General features: G+C 38.1%; 1 protein-coding gene across 7 annotated transcripts in view; it reads right to left on the bottom strand.

Annotated features, from left to right (window-relative positions):
- atp2b2 (ATPase plasma membrane Ca2+ transporting 2) overlaps positions 1-18,549 on the bottom strand; it is a 166,515-nt gene extending 147,966 nt beyond the window's left edge. For 3 of the 7 annotated variants that reach the window (XM_059538272.1, XM_059538270.1, XM_059538268.1), the window contains exon 1: positions 18,432-18,549. The gene's annotated coding sequence lies outside the window, so the exon portion shown is untranslated. The remainder of the gene's footprint in view (positions 1-18,431) is intronic. The other 4 variants (XM_059538264.1, XM_059538267.1, XM_059538271.1 and 1 more) reach the window with 2 other exon arrangements.
- Positions 18,550-20,212: the final 1,663 nt, after the last annotated feature.

Raw genomic sequence — 20,212 nt, 5'->3', positions numbered from 1 at the left:
GCCCAGGTGGCCGCCCAACAACTTCCGGTGGCGAACCTCCTGGTCTTCAACGACCTAAAGAGGGCCATCATCCAGCGGGTTGGCCGGTCGCCAGAGCAACATCGCCAGCGCTTCTGGTCCCTGGACTTGGGCGAGGCCGGTCAGCCCTTCGCGATGGCCCAACAGCTCCGGGACTCCTGCCGCAAGTGGCTACTAGCCGAGGGAAGCAACGTGGAGCATGTCGTCGACCTGGTGGTGCTGGAGCAGTTCATCGCTCGGCTCCCCAAAAAGTCGGCCGAGTGGGTCCAGCGACGTGGGGCGGTGGCACTGGACCCACTCGGAGGACCACATGGTGGCGTGGCAAAAAAAGGAAGACAGTAACAGTACAAGAAAAGGCAATGAACAAAAAGTCTTTGGATAAACAAAGAAATAAAACGCGAGTTAATATCGGCGTGGCTTTCCAGCGATGGCGAGAACTGAGGGAACTCAAGGGGCTGAAAAGTGACTCCTTGATGGCTTTATTTCTGCTGGACAGGTAAATCTTTCTTTTTGTATTTTGATCATACATATTTTTTTCATGAAGCATGTGTCATTAGCACACGAAACTGCGTAATATAGCTAACATAACATTACTTAGCGAGCCATAGTAGAGACGATAAATAATCTATAGGAGCCCAGAAGGGAGGGGGTGGAGTGAATGGAAATAATGAGCTGTCTTTAAAACAGTCGTGAGAGGTCTACAAACACTCGATTTTTATACTTTATTTTTCAGAGTACTTACATTTTAATTATGTATTGATATATAAATAAAGTTTAAACAAATTTGGAAAAAAAGTTTTTTATACATTTTTTTACCTACCCTGCCTTAAATGTACTCCTTCATGGCCTTCTGCTTGGGAGAGAAAGTGTGTAGACACAAGGGCGGGACACTGGGTCACCCAAAATCAGATTCATGGCCGGTGTGGAGGCAACTCAAAAGTTTTTTGGAGGCAGAATATGTCACTTAGGGGGGCATAGCAGGCTGGGATATTAACAGACTGTTGTTCCACTGGGCTCTCGATGGAGGTGGAGTTCACTAGTAGGGTCTGGAGAGGATGAGAGAGGAGTTGTGGAACTTGAGGAAAACATACACGGAAGTGCTCCTCGCCACCACTTCTCAACTTTGTCAATTTTTCAGGAGATGTCAGGGATATGTTGCACTAGCCACAGGCACCCTAGGATCACATCAGTCGTGGAATGCTCCAGAACCAGAAAATGGTTCTTCTTGGTGTGGGGCTTGGAAATGTTTAGTTGAAAAGGTCTTGGCAGGAAATGTGCATTCTTATGGCTTAAAGATCTTTCTGTCACTAACTGGACTTTATTACATACCCACCAACACCACAGTACAAACAGAGTCCCTGAGTAAGTTTCCTCTGTCGCTCAGTTGAAGTTAACCAAGTATTATCAGCTAGCATTGACTCAGACCCTGGCTCTGGAGTGCTGGCGAACTCTGTCAGGCGATGGACCACAGACAATTGCTTGTTTTCCATACATAACTGCATACAACTGGCAACAAGGATGGAGAGTTGAATGAACTATTGACTGATGCACTGCTGATAGATGGTAAGGAGCAAACACACATTTTCCCTTGGCAGACATGATAAAGTTGCTCACCAACAGAGGTGTCTCCGATGGGTTCGCCAAAAACATCACTGTAATCTGTCTTAGTGCTCAGTTTGAGCTCAGTTTGAGCAAAACGGTTTATGGTAGTAAAGTAAGCCATTTTATGAATTGTTGAAATGAGCAATGAGACTGATAACAGGACTCCTTTATTATCTGTGCAGGAGATTCCAGATGGAGAAAGCAGATGGGTGGTGGGCACATACCTCATCATTGGGCGTAAGTATCCAGGTAATCCTTACAAACATCTTCAGGAAACACGAAGGAAGAGTTCGTTCTTCTTCTTCTTCTTCTTTGTTTCGTTTAATGGCGGGTGGCAACAAGCATTATGGTGCATTACCGCCACCTACTATGTTGGAGTGTGGGTCAGAGTTTTCCTTCCCTGGAGTAAAAAAATTAATAAATAATAATAAATACTGCTACTACTAGTAATAATACTAAAAATATTTCCTGTCCCTAAATTCTATTTATCAACCCAGTTTCTCTCAAGTAACAGAATAACTTCCCTACTTCAATATCAAAAAATTTTTTTAAACTTAATTCTTCCTGGTCAAACTTTCTACTTTCCTCCCTTAATACTTCCCGCTCTCTATAGAATTTTTGACAATGAAGAATTACATGCTCAACTGACTCCTCTATTTGGCAGTGATCACACACTCCTGAAGGGTGCTTATTTATTAAGTACAAGGTTTTATTAAGCCTAGTATGTCCTACCCTTAGCCTTGTCAAAATGTTCTCCTCTTTATTGTTTCTTCTGGTTATCCTTCCTGTTCCCACATTTTGCTGTAATATATAGAGATGTCGCCCTGTGTTTCCTGTATCCCAACTGTTCTGCCATTCCTTAATGATGTTTCGTTTAATTATTCCTTTTGCTTCAGACTTACTGAGTGGAACGCACAAGACCTCCTCCTGCATCAGCGCCTGTTTTGCTAATGCATCCACATCTTCATTTCCTTTAATCCCTCTGTGTGCCGGAATCCACATAAATGTTACCTGCATGTTCATATTTTTTATTCTATACAATATTTCATAGATCTCATTTACTATATCTTGTCTGCTGTTAGATGTAAATGACTGCAGTGACATTAATGCAGAGCATGAATCAGTACATATAATAACTTTTTTAATTTGTAATTCTTCTACCTTCTCTAATGCTATTACGATTGCCACCATCTCAACTGTATACACTGATAGATGATCTGAAGTCCTTCTCTTACCAGAAACATGTAATGTAGGAATACTAAAACCAAAACCTGCTTTCCCTGTATTAGGATCCTTGGATCCATCAGTATATATTTGAACATATGTTTGATATAGTGTTTGTATTCTATCTTCCACCAGTACTGCTATATTTCCAAATCCTTTTTTACCCTGCATTTTTTCCAGGAAATATAAATCTACTGACACTGAAGGAAACAACCAAGGTGGTGTCACTGATAATGGCACTGTCGGGATATATCCACCTTGATTTAATGTCATGTCTTCAGCTATTTCTTCACATCTCCATGCAAAGCATCCCCGTTTAGCCCTTTCACTCTCCCAACATGGGGAAGAGTTCGTTGCTGGAGATCAGTAGAACAGGTAAGTAGTACATTTAGCACAAATGAAACTGGACAAAGAGGTGAGATGAGGTGTGAGCTTAATTAGCTGTCTTAATGGAGGATTCCTGATCAAATGCAGGTGTGGCTGCTAAGTATTCAGGTGAGTGTTGTGACTGGGTGATGTTAGAGCCTGGCCAATCTGTGACAAAATACCACTATAATTTAATAATACAAATAATTCTTAACAAGGGTCTGAAAAAGTCCAATTAATAGTTCTGAATGTGCACTTGTAATGTACTCTAAATGTATATATCATAACTATATTTGTTAAGTACACTTAAAAATGCATTTTGTAATAATATCAGATTAAAAGTACTATAATAAAGCACATGTAAAGTAATTAAACTTAAAACTAGATTTTAACTGCAGTGAGTTTCTTGTAATTGAAGTTTATTAAAGACAATTTCTAAGACAATAATTCAGACAAAAAGGTAATTCCTAAATTATCTATAAAAATGTATTTAGGTCCAGCTTCAGTAGGTCAAAAAATATAACACGTTTTTCAATTCCACAAAGCATGTTGCATAACATTAACATGTTGTTAAATTCCACTACTGCGTTACTTTTCCACTGTATTTTTATGTAAATGCATAAACATACCAGTTTGATTTCTCACATCACTAGCTTCAAATATGTAACTCTGTTGGCTAATGAATGCAAGGGAATGAAACCAATGTTAGAATCCTCTCAGCCTTAATGGCAAACTTAATGTTGTTCTTTCTCTATTAATGCAGCATTAATTGCTTTAGATTAATTGCTTTAGAATTATATGGAAACATGTACTGTAGTATACTGTATACACAGTTTTGTTGTCTGTTTTAAATTGGCAACTGACAAGACATGTTCCTGGATCAACTTCTTCTGATGATCCTGGATCAACATTATTGTCCAAAAGTAAAGACTTAACCCAATCCCTACCCCTATACCTAACCCTACCCATAATTAAATAAGTAAAAGCAGCCCGGAAAAACTTTTGTTATGGATTTTTGCAGAAAACTGATAGTTCCATCAACTGACTAACCAATCAAATCGTTCAACGTCTAGCCATCACTCCATCACTGTCCATGTGCAATTATTTGCTGATAAAATAATGGACTGTGATTATGAATTCTGAAATATAACATCTCTACCAGTTGTCAAATTTCTACTGCTTGATGCATCTCATTTTGAAGGCTGCGCCCTCTGGATGTCTAATTTGCTGGCTGTACAGTATCAGTAATTGACGCTGCCTCATTTCAGAAAAGTAACCATTGCATTCCAAAGTAAAAAAATTAATTACAATAATGTATGCCCCACAAGGAAAAACAGCCATTTTTGTAATTTTTAATTAGCTTATAATAATGATCACTGACCAAATTTGATCTTTGGAGGGAGTAGACATGAAAATGAGACACAGCAAGTATCTTGCTCACTCCTTTTCCTGGTTTAAATGCTCAAAAATATGTACAGTGTTTAGTATAATAGTGTAATAATGTAACTATAGTGCTGTGTGAAAATGTGTGCAGATCCATGCATCTGTGGGCAGGTGATGGTGTTTTCTCTCAGGAGAGTGTGTATCACAGCGTCTGCGTCCGCATTGGCAAAAACAGCTCTCGCATTATCCCCGCAAATCCTGCATAATCTGTGCCTCAAAAGTCATTACGCCATAACTATTGAGCAAAAGGTAATTCAGAACTAATCCAGCTCTCCCGCTCGCTGAAGCTTGTCCTCTATCATATGGAAAGGTCCAGAAGTGTTTAGAATGATCCCAGGGATTCACGGAAGCTTTCTTGAGTTGAGGGGCATAAAAGACATTCAGCTGTTTCAGTGTTAATCAGCATAACAAACGGCACATTCTTTCTCTGTAACTGCATGCTTCCACTGAAGGACTGGCTGAGCTCTGTTTGTGACACATTTTAACCACCGTCTTCGCAAAAGAAAAAAAATAACGTGTGACAGAGTGAATCTCACCGGAAACTGGATGGGTCATGACTCCAAAATCGAAAATTAATAGTATTGTTCACCCAAAATGTATTTACCCTTATGCCATTCCTATAACCTGTATGTGTCTTTCTTTCTTTCATTTCGTTTCAGTTTAAGGACCAAAAACAACCTTTAAACCAACATTTAAACACAAAATGCCATTCACAACCAATTTAACTTACACATTTTTTTTTATTTTTGTTTGTACTTATTCAAAATATGAGCCTTATAGGTTTAGTAGTAGTAATAATAATAATACGTTTATTTGAATATTTCTTGCTTTAGATTTTTTGGTGAAACATTTCTTTGAGAGATCCCCCAGTACAAGATCCTCAAGAAACGTATGGTATGAGGCTTCCTGAAGTGAGTGATTTAACCTCACCACATGCTCTTCTTGGGTCTGGAGGCATCAAACAAAGCATCCTCTGGTGAGGTCCTGACGTCTTGATGGAGAAGACATGTGAAGACAGCTGTAGGACTGGGCTTCCCATGCCCTTTGGGCTGGAGCTGGACATCTCCCACAGGCCAAGCCAGCTTTAAATAGCATGCCCTCCCACCACAGATATTATTAGTAAGCTACATGTGCTGAAAGTCCTCATGGCCAAACTTCTGCCTTTATAAGCCCAAATTCCTTACTTGCTGACTCCAGCTACTTTAGTAGTAAAAGCAAAGCCACACACCGTTTCCTGCAATCGCACGCATTTCATGAACACTGGAAGTTAAGTGTGTTTCAGTCAGTGTCTTTATGGTCATGGCTGCATCCCAGTTCACGTTCAAGCATGTAGTCTGGTGATGGGAAATGAAATTTTTCTTTTGAAAATGAGTATGAGACCGCATCATACATCATACATCAGAATATATTCATTTAAAAGCATCATTTCTTATCTTTAAGCTTTTGCTTTATTGATATAACATGCCATCTTTCTTCTTTAGGTTCTTTAAGAAGGTTCACTTCCAGGCATTAAAGCCCTTCTTTGTACCCTTATGGTAAAAAATCATATGTAAACATATATTACAAATGTGTTAATTATGAATTAAGACAACTTTGCTCATACACAAAGCATGAATATATCATTTATGAGCTCAGAAAATCCTGACAGTAAAGCAACCATGGACCCGTGGCTTATTTTCAGCGTAGTACGATCGGGAAACACTAATCCTGAATCTCATATATTTAGGATGGATAAAATGCAAACAGGGATGCAGCTGATGATGGCAAATGTTGTGTTTGCTGATGAAATCACCATGCATAATCACTCATGCAAATCTGAACTGAACTCACTGTGAAAGCATACAGTATGTGCATTATTAAACCGCCGGCCCGGAGTCACAAGAACAGACTAACAGTCATTATTACAATGTTTCTGACTCAAAATCAAGTAATAAACGGACATTTCCCTCAGATACAGATGTCCCGTTACACACAGCACACCAATGCTCAACAAAGACCTTGGATAATAAAATAATAAGTAGTAGAAAGAATTCCTCCACCAAGTAATTTAACACTGCTAGCTCATTATAACCATGTTGCTTACAGTCGTTGACAACTTGGTGTATTTATAAAGGCTCTATACTGTTATGTACAGATAGGTCCTCATATATCTGCACAAAGGCACAGATTTTGCTATTTTAGCTGTTTACTAAAAACCTATTCAAGTTACAGTTACATAATTAATTTAATTTGAGGATATTATCATCAAAATTGCAGGAAAGGTTAAGGAATTACAGCTATTTAATATGTACCTCCAAGGGATCATAGGTAATTGGACAGTTGACTAACAGCGTGTTTCATTGACAGACAGCTGTTTCATTCTTTCGTTATTTCTACATCAATTAAGCAGATTAAAAGATCTGGAGTTGATTCTATGTGTGTCATTTGTGTTTGGAAGCTGTTGCTGTGAAGCACGTCATGCAGTCAAAGGATCTCTCCATACAACTGAAACAGACAATTGTTAGGCTTCAGAAACAAAACAGATCCATCAGAGAGATACAGGAGCAGGAACATTAGGAGCGGCCAAATCAACAGTTTATTTCATTCGGAGAACAAAAAAAGAATGCACTAGTGAGCTCAGCAACATAAAAAGATCTGGACGTCCACGGAGGACAACAGTGCTGGATGACCGGTGGATCCTCTCCATGGTAAAGAAAAACCCTTTCACAACATCCAGCCACGAGAAGAACACTGTCCAGGAGGCAGACGTGTCTCTGTCAAAGTCTACAATCAAGAGAAGACTTTACCAGAGCAAATACACAGGGTTCACCGCAAGAACACTTCTGGAAAAGCATTCTTTGAACAGATGAAATTACGATCAACCTGTACCAGAATGATGTGAAGAAAACAGCTGATGATCCAAAGCACACAACGTGGAGCAGTGTGATGCAGGAGCGTGCATGACTTCAGTGGGTTACTGGAGTTTAGGGATGTTTTGAGAGGAGTTTTTGAAGGTAAAAAGGTGATTATTATTTTGTACTGGCCAAGTCAATCTACTGATCTTAACTCAACTGAGCAGAAACTAAAGAGCCACAAACACACAACAACTAAAGTCAGCTGCAGTAAAGAGACTTAAGCTCCAGGCATGAGCTCCAGACTTATGGCCGTCATTGCCTGCAATGATTCTCAATTTTATTTATGATTATATGTATTTGTCTAATTATATTTGAGCCCCTGAAAATAGGGAACGGTGTTGTAATTCCAAAGCAATTTATGTTATATTTTTTATGTTATAACTCAATGTTACAATCCAACATGAAAATTGTTCATCGTACAAATCTGAATTGCAATCGGCAGCAGTGTTAACCTATGGCCCTGCTGTTGACTACATAAAACAATAGCACACTTAAAATACTTTTTATTTGCAGTTAAAATAAATGTAGTGTGCATTTAAATTGAAAGCAATTAGCCAAAGGTTATAGGCCTTTTTGAACCACTGAAGTAGGACTTAAGCACATCTTTATATGTAATATCATTCCTTCTATTGTCTTTAAATGTAGCATTGAATGCACTTTGTTTCCCTTTTAAGTCAATTTATCTGAACTATTATACGGTTACTTTAAGTTTTCAGTATTGTTTTTTTCCCTGATGAGTGTGACCCTCTCAGGATTCACACTCCTTAAAGTCCTTACCCTGTAAAGGACCATTAGGGGGCTACACCGCTAACGGCCTCCTGTCGGCTCTTGATATTAAGTCTCAGCAACGCCTCTGAAGGCATTAGCATTGGGGAAAAGGCTGCTTGGTGAAGAACAAGATAACCAAGAACATACGAGGTCAGAAGAGTCTTCTCCAATAGCTCAGGACATGCTTTGGCTTGCTGCTCGACGACATCTGGACATTTCTGTTCAAACAAACTCCCGTCTAACTTTGACTATTCATTAGGAACAAGTCATTACAACAGAGTCCAACCACCTGCTACATCAATATTGGCCCTCAGATGCTCATTTAATTAGCCAGAATCAAACGCTCCCCATGAGAGAGGCTCCTGACTGTGGCGCAGCGCTCCAAAAACACTTCTTCCATCACAGGAGACGTGTCCGGCGGCCAGAAAGAGCCACATCACCGAAGTCTGCAGGATTACAGTGTGTGCTAAACACTGACAATTCATGTTTTGACAAATACTGATGATTCTGCCTGTGACCAATCAAATGCTCCTAATGACAGCACATCAATTCAATCGATTAAATGTTGACTAAGTTGGCAGCTCATTAGGTTTTGACATATGAACATCCAAATTGCGCTCATGAGGCTCAAAGAGCTGACTAGTAAGAAAGCTTACTACTCTATCATTCAAACGTGCTTGTGAATAAGTACAGTAGGACGCTCACTATCAGTGCAAAATTAATGTGATTATAATGAGATTTTGGCAACATTGCGATTTAACTTTACCTCATGTAAACACAATACTTCGAACTATAGCTCAAAATCACGGCAAGCCTAAATGTGTCAACATAGGTGGCATACGCAGATTTTAATTGAAATATAATGCATGTATTAATCTCAGTATTTCCACATGTGCTCGTGACCTACATGAAGGACATGACATGCACCTGTAATAATACGGCGATTAGAAACGATGGCAAGGAAGAAAGCATCACATTTCTAGGGAAAACACAACTCGCTGCCACCAGTCTCGGTCCCTTACCCTCATCCAGAAACAGTGTTTGCATCAGACGTAAATAAATTAAACAGTGGCCAGTAACACTCCTGCTCTTTCTGCGTCCATCATTTGTGGTGTGCAGTGAGGTATGTGAATAATGGCAGTAAAAAATGTACCACAATTCTTAGCGAATAATAAGAATCATTTAAATTGCATGTAAACGGGAGTGAAGAGCTTTGCTCTTGACGTGTAAACATCCTAATGCAATTAAATCCTCTGATTATTTGAAATAATCACATTATTCGTGTGCATGTAAACTTAAAGTCTGTGTTTTGAGATTCAAATGTTTGGACAAATCAGGCAGTGCCCTAAATTGTTTCAGTTGAACACAGTCAAAATGCAGTTTTATATGTAAGTTTTTATATATTTATGGTGGGAAATGTTCAAAATATCTTAATGGAACATGATCTTTAATTAATATCCTGATGATTTTTGGCATAAAAGAAAAATCGATAATTTTGACCTATACAATGCTAAAAATATACCTCGGCGAAATAAGACTGGTTTTGTGGTCCAGGGTCACATTTAAATGTGCTTTAATGTATTTAAATGTGCTCTTTATTCAGCATTGTTGATTAAAAAACAACTATGTGTGATTCTGAAGAACGAAATACAGAATCACAGGTGAGGCACACCTTTGTCGGATTGGCATAATCTCTATTAATTCACTCCTCCGCTGTGCCTATATTTGTTCTCATTGTTGAGAAGCACTGCTGTGTGAGGGGATTGTCATTCACTGCATTTCGACAGGCTAAGAACAGACTCTTTCATTTAGGAAAATAAGTATGACTGCAGTCACGTGTGCAGAGAACTTTAATTGGATAACCGCATATGTTATCTTGCACGCTCTGAAAGGAGTTTTATACTGTGACAGTCAAAGTGAATTCAATTAAAAGACAGAAAGGAGCTTTCAGAGAATCGCTGATTGATGGCGTTTAATTTCATTCTGTTGAATGTCTTTGTTAGTTGCACAATGGAAGAATTAAAGAACACAATAACTCAATTAGCTTTACTGTGGTAAAATCACTGTTATGGACAGGCTCAAGTGGTTTAGCAATACCATAAAAGACACCAAAAGATAACAACGTGTTTATAATTATGATAATCATTTTGGTTGTGTGTGCATGACCATGGCATGTAATGTCCATGAATACTAATAGGCCACAGTGCAAACATGTCAGGCTCTGCCTATAGAAAATCCACGAGTTCCCACCAAAGCGTGCAGAAATAGTTGGGTCTGAATCCCTGAATCTATGCGAGGAGCTGATGGCCTTTTGAAAGCAAATGCCGCTCCTTCAGCTCCTGATGGAGCCAGTGAACAGACTGAAGGGAAATCTTTCTGGGAAACAAATCCGTATGTATAATTGCAATATCTCCCTTGCTGATACTGTTTGGGAGTTTTTAATTAGAGGTCATTCATTTCTCACCAGACAACCAAGCCATTTCAAGAATAAAGTAAGCTTGAAGCCATTAGCATTGACAACACTGAGATTACCGCCATATTGAACTCTGTCATATTAGTTTGGATATTTAATAAAAGCTAAATAACTATATAGACTTATAAAGAGTAAGTAAGAGTCCCTAAAGCAACTAGATAGATTTAATTTTGCTATTTTTGAGTTTGAATTGAACTTTGAGCTTTTGAATTGATTAGCAAATTATGATGTGATCAGTTATATTGGGATATTATCAGCAGACTGTAACCAGATGTTCAGATATGAAAATACTTCTGCAATGCAACCATGCTTCGTCTTCAACGGGTCCCACCAAAAATGATTTGAAATACATTTTTTGTTAAATGAAAAACCAAAGCTAAAATATTCTTAAGTCCCTCCCACAATTATACATGTGAAGTAATCATAAATATCTGACATTAATACTGGTTATTTCAATCTCTTTTGATTTGATTTGAAACCATGTTTGCCATGTTTCAATTCATTTATTCTTAAAAGTGAATTTTCTGTCATTCACTATACTACTATTAAACACTTTATTTGTGACCCTGGACCCCATAAGGGTTCATTTTTCGAAATTGAGATTTCTACATCATCTGAAGCTGAATAAATGATCTCTCCATTGATGTGTGGTTTGTTCGGAGGACAATATTTGTCTGAGATACAACTTGAAAATCTGGAATCTGAGGGAGCAAACAAATCTAAATATGAAATAAATAAACATTTAAAGTTGCCCAAACAATGTTCCTAGCGATACATATTACTAATAAAAATATCCTCATATCTTCATGGAGCATGATCTTTACTTAATATCCTGATGATTTTTGGCATAAAAGAAAAATCTATAATTTTGACCAGTACTTTTTCTCCAGAAAGTCCAGATGACCAGTCCACCCCTGCTTCTGAGCTTTGTGTGGTCCTGAATATATCATCTGCTTTCATACGCCAGATCAGCTGTTTCATAACGCTGTGCAGCCACGAGTAATGTCATAAATCATTTCACACAAGATAGAGTAGCATGCTGTCGTTTTCGTTTCAAGGCATGGGATCATTCTTGGGTAAGGCACTGGTATGCTGCCAGAAATGTTGCTGCAGCAGCGGTGCATCAGATATCTCAGCGTTCTTCAGATACGATGTGGACTGATGCACAAGCGTTGTGTTCCTGACATTCAGTGCAGGAGTGCAGCGTATGTCCAGCGCTCAGCTGTGTGTGGGTCCAGGGTCATAGAGATCACAAGCAAACATTGTGGCAAAGGCTGATCATTGCTGTTTGTCTTTGAGATTTCATACATCCACTCAAGATCTCTTGAAAATCTCTGCTTATTTTTCATAGTATTTCATAGTCTGCTATGGAACCACTTTGTCACTTGCATAAAAACGGATTCAATATTTGTGTTGTGTATAGAGTTTATATTCTACTTAAAGTTCATTGCATGTAACATTGTTGACTGTAGCCCAACACACATCTCAGCCTCAACTGCTGTACATGTGAATCAAGTACATACTGTAAAAAGTGGGATAAAAAAGTAAATGAGAGATAAAAGCTCATTTAGTGAAGCAGCCGTGTCAGTTTATCTTGCTTCTACAAGTCTTTGAGCTGTTTTATAATGACTTGTGTTTCACGAGCTTCGTAACAGTGATGTGTAATGCTGCACCGGGTGCGCTATCGAGCAAGTTTACTACATATGAAAAAGTACAATTAACTTATTGTGTTCATATTGTATTGCAAAACACTTTTGCTGTTATTGAGGTGGGATACGGACAGAAGTGTCAAGTATCGAAGCACAAATACTTCGTTACATTACTTAAGTAGAAATTTAGGGTATCTATACTTTACTTGAGTAGTTATTTTTTTAGCCAACTTTTTACTTCAACTCCTTACATGTTCACGCAAGTTTCTGTACTTTCTACTGCTTACATTTTAAAAATAGCTTTGTTACTGCTATTTCATTTTGGCTTTTTTTTATTCAAAAAAAAAACTATCCAGATAAATCACGCAATCCGGATGGAGTGAATTTGATTTGGGTTGGATGAGAAGTATAAACATATACCATTCGGACACCCTATTGGTTTGTACGCGATCCATCGCACCTGCACATGACACAAATCACATCACACTCCAGCAAGGACACAGCCAGTTTTGGGTTCGTTTATCAAAAAATATATTTCTTAAAAGTAGGGTTGGGTACGGAACCGGTATCCGATCGCCTCAGAGTCAGTTCTTTGTCATAAATACAGTTTACAAAAGGTCACGAGGGAGCAGTCGGTTTCTCATCTGTGAAGTTTTCACTTGTCACACCACAGCCAGCGAAAATCTAGCCCTTAACACATATGAACGAACACTTATTTTAATATACTAAATCTAATCATACGTACTTTATACATACACTACTGTATGTACTACACTAACAAGTCTTATGCACGTTAGTACTTTCACTTAAAAGAATGGTGTTCGGCCAGTTATTTATATATTTTGCTGTAGTGTGTCAGTATAAAATATCAGTTTACATTTCCAAACATTCATTTTGCCGTTGTCAGACTGCTGGTGCATTCAAAATCGCACTAGATTATTATTAAAATTAATGGCAAACTTATATTTCCTTCTGTCACACTACAGCGAAGGTAACTGGCTTAAAACCCTTTTTTGGTGGGAAAATACTAATTTTTCCATAAGACTTTTGCACAGTGCTGTATTTTAAAAACGACATTGTTGCTACTTTATAAAGAATGACTATACAGTAATTCACAGAACTGCTTAAAGACAGTGACAGACAGCACTCATCTTAACTAAATATCAGAGTGAGTGACAGAGATACAGTAGAAACATTATGTGTGGTTTTGTATTAAATAATGACCCAGATTGGGGAATACATTTATTAGCCTTAGATTAAGGGAAGCACCACTTTGGAAATGAGAGCATCCAAGGTGAAAGCTATGGATTTATTTTAAATATTTCTAATGTTCTTTAATGTTATCCATAGTTTTTTTGTGGTTCTTTTTTTTTTTAAGTATAGGTTCAGGCACCGGTACCGTTTTAAAAGTATCGAAAAGGCACTGGACCCTACTTAAAAGTAATTATTTCTCACTGGCTCATTTACCAAATGGGTGCTTTCTCTTCGTCCTCCACAAATTAAGCACCTGTAGGTAGTTCAGTAGCGAGACGTTTGAATAAATTAGCGTTTGCGATTGATAATGTTGTGATGAGTAGGCTATACCAACTTTGTAACTCGTTACCCCCCCCCCAAACACTGGACATAGCAGACGTATGTAGCGAATACAGGAAGGTATCAATCAAGAAGGTATCAGGATTATGAGTTATTTTTCAGTTTTAGTTTTTGATTAAACACTTGGATTAATCATTCATTTTGACAGCACTATAATGTTTATTGTATATACACATCCATACAAGAGTTATTGTTACTAAGCCTGCACCAATGTTCTTGTCCATTGCCCTCACAGATTCCTGCAGCTAAGCTTGGATGTACATTTACATTCCATTAAAGGTTATTGATGACATGCTTCTGAAGTTTGACTTTTTGCACCATAACAATACTTATAGACAACTAGTCATCATATCTCTAGTCCTTTAATGTATTTGCATTGTACTAAAGTGCGTTCATTTTCAATGGGCATATATGCCGCTGAAACAGGTAAACTAGTGCATCCCAAATTGTTCAACATGAACATTTTAATATAACATTATAGTCATTATGGCCTATGGCCTTTAGAAAAATGTTTTTTTGAGGAGGTGGGGTAGTGCACAATATGCCCCTGTGGCACGGCCTAAATTTTTGTTCTTAATGGCATTTTTTTTCCTTACATTACTTTTATACTTTAGTTTTTAAACCAGTACTTTTACTTGAGTAAAAACCTTGAGTTGATACTTCAACTTAGGGCTGCAACTAACGATTATTTTGATAATCGATTAATCTGTCGATTATTTTTACGATTAATCGATTTATGTACTTATATTTTAGTTTTTTCCATTCCCCCCCCCCCAAGTAAATTATTAATAAAGGGTCTTTATCATTCAGCATAGATTTTTAAGAGATTTTAACCATTTTGCACTGTCATATCCTCATCAAAAATATACCTGGAGTTGTTTTATTGTGTTAGTAATCCTTTGTGGAACTCTTCTGCAATCACAACACTGACCCATACTCTAGCAAATTTCACAAGGAGATATCAAATAATGTTTTCACCATGGCAGTCCTTAAAGCTCCTAAAGTAGTTTAACATCCTGAACAAAGCTTATTAAGGAATCTTTCAGAACATATTTTCACTAAGAATAAGGATAAAACAGAATAAGATTGCAGTGCGTTGTATTTTATTATTTACTGGGAAACAGCTTTATAGCTTTTGCTGTGAAATTGTAAACAATCCTTCGAATAAAGTGCCAAATTCAATGGCATGAAACCTGACTGAAACTCACAATTTATAGTAAAATCCATCAGAAGGTTGTCCAGAGAAAAAAAATTGAACACACACAAAAAACCTGCTGTGTGAAAAAGAGCAGTGAATACTTAGAAAAAAAGTGCATTTTAAATATCTTTAAACATTTACCTCTCTCATTCAGTCATAATTAGGCTGCACGACTGAAGTATGAACTGGTAAACGACAAACTGATCACAGAACATGTTTGTAAAGCTTTAAATGTTAACTGTTAAAAAGCAATGTTATCAGCTTTTACAACTAACCATTTGCAAACAACATTGTGCTGGAGAATCTGCACAAATGAAAGGCTTAGGGGCCGTTCACATATCGCGCCTAAAAACGCGTGGAAAACGCTAGGCGCGCCGCTTTCTCCTTCTTTCCAAAGCGCTCGTGCAGAAGCGCCCCTGAGGCGTCTGCCGTTGCTAAGCAACCATGACGTGCTCTCTCCTTGAAGACGCGGAAATTTCAGCAAAGGATAAATGGATTTGCAGCTCAAAAAATCGCTTGCAGTAGCTCTGCTACTAAATTTATTTCAAAATGGAAATCCATATACAGCTATGATCAGCTGTTCCTTCACCTTGGCTGAGCTTTTAACGTTGTTACGGGAAAGGATGAAGCTGATTATTTAGTTCTTGTCACATGACCCGCGGTGCGCTTGCCGCATTCTGAAAGTTGAAATGTTTTTAACTCGATGCGGTGCCGACGCGCCTGGAAAAACGGGCGAGTCACGACCGTGTCGCTTCCATTACGAGCTCGCATTCTGCGCGCCTACATTGGAAATAACGAACATGAGCGCGCAAAAGACGCGATATGTGAAAGGCTCAAAGTAAAGTACTCCCACCACATCCCGCTGAATGCTGCAGAGACGCTGTTTCGGGAAGCACGTGACATAAAACGAGGCCAGCTATTGGCTATTCGCTACTTCTCCGTCTGTACTGGCTGAGTAAAACCTCCGGTGGCTCATTACTGCCACACTTTGGTCACCGCAGATTTGAAATATGCCCGAAATGAGCCGCTTACAGCAAATAAGTTATTTAGCAACGAATCGATGACTAAATTAGTTGACAACTATTTTAATAATCGATTTTAATCGATTAAATCGATTCGTTGTTTCAGCTCTACTTCAACTTCTACAAAAGTATTTTTAAACCCTAGTATCTATACTTCTACTTGAGTAATGAATGCCAATACTTTTGACACCACTGGATACGGATAAGGTTTGGGACAGGTTTGGTGATATGGGTAGGTTTAGGGGGGGTTAAGGTGTAATTTTTATATGTAATTACTGAAATGAATAACAGATGTATTTACATGCAGGTATTTTTAAAACGTAGGTACAATGTGAAAACATGTATGTACACAATAATTAAGCACATTGTACCAAATAATTAATATAAATGTAAGAACATTGCCTAGCAAGGCCAGTTAATATGAAGTGGGACTGGTACATTTTGGACGTTAGCAGAAATGTGCCAATGAGCATCTTTAGGTTGTAAAAAGTGGGACCAAAGCTTTAAACACAAGTGTGCTAACAGTATCTACTTCAGACCTCGAGTGATTCCCAACAAAACACTCTTTCCACTTCTACTTCTAAGTCAAATGGTCCAGTGTGCTTTTACCAGAATTATGTTGCCATGAGATTACCTATGATTTTGACTCTCGCTTCATATTGTTATGCCTAAACAACCATCATTAATCTTTAAAACAGCTTTGATGCTAAATATAACTGGAATGCTAATATATCAAAGTACACCTTAAAAGAACACTACCAACAAATAAACAAAATACAGTAAGCGTGAATGACCTCTCAAATTCCATTTACATACTAAAGCAAGTGTACTTAGTGTGCTGCATACTAATTATTTGGCATTTGAATGATTTCTGCTTTGATAACATTTGGCTACGTGGTACAAAGGAACAGCTGAACGACTCTCTTGGTAATATCAAATATAACCTAGCAGAACACCGTGCTGCCAATAAAGATGAAGCAGTGCATTTAAAGGACGTGCTCATCATGTCAGATTAAGACATGCTGCATTATGACAACAAGCCCTCCACTTCAAGAGGACAACAGGCAACAATATATATATATGTTGGAAAAGAATCACTAAATATATTAAAAATGCCACAGTTAATTGTTCGGACATGTACAAGTGCTTTTTAATGCCATGCAAAAGGTAAAAGCTCAGTGCTGTGCTATAGAGCAAACCAGAGCACATTACACATTGAATATTTCACAGGTGAACATAATTTCTGTAATCACATCTCGATCCAACGGGGTCCTGGTGTCACACTATACAGTCCACAATGGCAACAAACTATTACAGGCTTTTCAGCAAAAGTGCAATGATTCATGATGCAGAAAATATAAGGAAAAGTTCATATTTATCTGATGGCAAAACAATGTCTGATTAAATGTATACCATGAAATGCAATGCAAGTTGATTTGAAAAAAAAAAAGTGAATGTTATCAATTGCATCCAATTACAATATACCTGGAGAACACCACAGCCCTTTCTCTCTCTTGATTTCAGATTTAAGAACATGCAAAACCACAAAGAGAAAACAAGAACTTGTGTTACTGGAATTTGCAGCAAGCCCTACAGCTTACACACAGTTAAATACTGATGTGAGCATCTGACACAGTACTTTAACAGTCCAGCGTCTTGTGTGCAGTATTATCCTTCACAAATTACCCTGCTAAAATAAAACTTCACCTCACAGACACTAGAATATCTCGCTCTTGTAGCACTTAGTACAAAAAAAGAGCAGAGATGCCTTCATTTGACTGCATGCTTTATTTCAACTCATAATATGGAACAATTATATCAAACAGATGTAAAATTAACAGGTAAGCAATGAAATAAAACCAGCAATTAACTCCAGTCAGAAACACAGCTCTGAGAAAGAGTCACAAAAACAACTAATACCACAGCAATGAAAACACAAAAACATACGTTTAGTCATAGTGGGGCTCGTACTTTATTCAATTAATTTCAGACATCTCAATTTATATTTAACTTTGACCCGCTCGTTTCTGATGTGCTCGTGAGGGTCTCTCTCTCTCTCTCTCTCTCTCTCTCTCTCTCTCTCTCTCTCTCTCTCTCTCTCTCTCTCTCTCTCAGAGGAGCTGAGGATGCTGTCCACGGTTATGTGTTCGCGTCGGTCGCGGTAAAGCCATGTAAACTCACCTCGGTCGGTCTTCTGGCGTGTGTTCGGTGCTTCAGCGCAGTGAGTTTACTGGAGATCCGGGGGTTGAGAGTAGATTGAAGTGACTGAGATTTTTCCATTACGTCTCTTATATGTTACCCCGAGGGGCAAAGCAAGCAGCTCTCACTGCACATGGGGACGTTTACATTCATTCACTGAGACAAATGCTCTTCATCTGTGAGCAGCTCGTGTGAATTACACACACTCCCTCCTAAAGCACAACTGCTGTCCTAAAAAGTTCACGGTAAATGCGTGAAGATATCAGTAATACATGCAGGCCGTTTCCACTGAATGAAATAAATAATAAAACAATTGCAACTTTTTTTATTTTAAAATTGTATCTCTTGTATCTGTATTTAAAATTGTATTTATATATTTATTATCATTATTTTTTTTATTTTTTTTTTTGCCGTACTAAACGCGTGTGAAGATTAAAGGGTTAGTTCACCCAAAAATGAAAAGCCTGCGTTTTACTCACCCCAGTGGCATCCTATGGCTTTCTTCTTTCAGACGAATCCAGTCGGAGTTATACTGATCTTTCAAGCTCTGTGTTGCATGCATCAGTCCAAAAGAGGTGAAATAAAAATGTGCCCTTCCATTAAAAAAACAAAACAAAACACAAGACGACAGGTGATGATTCTTCTGTACAATCTTCCTTTGCTGCAGCCTGGAATTGAACTACTGGTTTCGTCTGGTCAGAGGACGAACCCCGCCCCCTCCCCCCCCCCCCCAACTGTGCCTGGTTTCTCCCAAGGTTTTTTTCTCCATTCTGTCACCGATGGAGTTTCGGTTCCTTGCCGCTGTCGCCTCTGGCTTGCTTAGTTGGGGACACTTCATCTACAGCGATATCGTTGACTTGATTGCAAATAAATGCACAGACACTATTTAACTGAACAGAGATGACATCACTGAATTCAATGATGAACTGCCTTTAACTATCATTTTGCATTATAGAAACACTGTTTTCCTAATGAATGTTGTTCAGTTGCTTTGACGCAATGTATTTTGTTTAAAGCGCTATATAAATAAAGTCACCTTTATTTATTTATATAGCGCTTTAAACAAAATACATTGATCTGGTGGCTACGGTGACCTCGGAATAAGAGAGAAACAGACAAATATTAGCGTAGATGCCATTCTTCTAATGATGTAGCAAGTACATCGGGTGTTATGGGAAGTGTTCCCGGTTCCGGTTTACCTAATTAATGCAGCCTAAAAGAAATCTTAGACAGTGTTCTAGGTTATTACAAGCAGAGTTTTTAGGTCCTATAACTAACACCTCTGTTTTTTCAGAATTTAGCAGTAAGAAATAACTCGTCATCCAGTTTTTTATATCGACTATGCATTCCATTAGTTTTTCAAATTGGTGTGTTTCAGCACGCCGCGAAGAAATATAGAGCTGAGTATCATCAGCATAACAGTGAAAGCTAACACCATGTTTCCTGATGACATCTCCCAAGGGTAATATATAACATATGGAAAATGGTGACTTGATAAAAGTGACTTTACTTGACTTGAGCTATAGTTATAGTTTCTAAATAGTTTCTATAGCTTACAGAAGTTGTGTTCCTCTGAACAGGCCCCTTAGCCCCTGCTGGTAAAAGCTGTAATTAAGATGACAAAAACATCTCTCCATTGATGGCTATTTCTTTTTTCCCCCCAAAAAACATATAAATTGGAAGTATTTAATTAAGTTTATAATATATGTTTTACCAGTGACTGATTACTTATGGAGGCTCTTTAAGTGAGAGTATTTATTTAT

This window comes from Carassius carassius, chromosome 44 (genome assembly GCF_963082965.1).
Source record: "Carassius carassius chromosome 44, fCarCar2.1, whole genome shotgun sequence".
NCBI lineage: Eukaryota > Metazoa > Chordata > Actinopteri > Cypriniformes > Cyprinidae > Carassius > Carassius carassius.
Note: the sequence above shows the minus strand (reverse complement) of the source record. Positions and strands in the feature narration are given on the sequence as shown.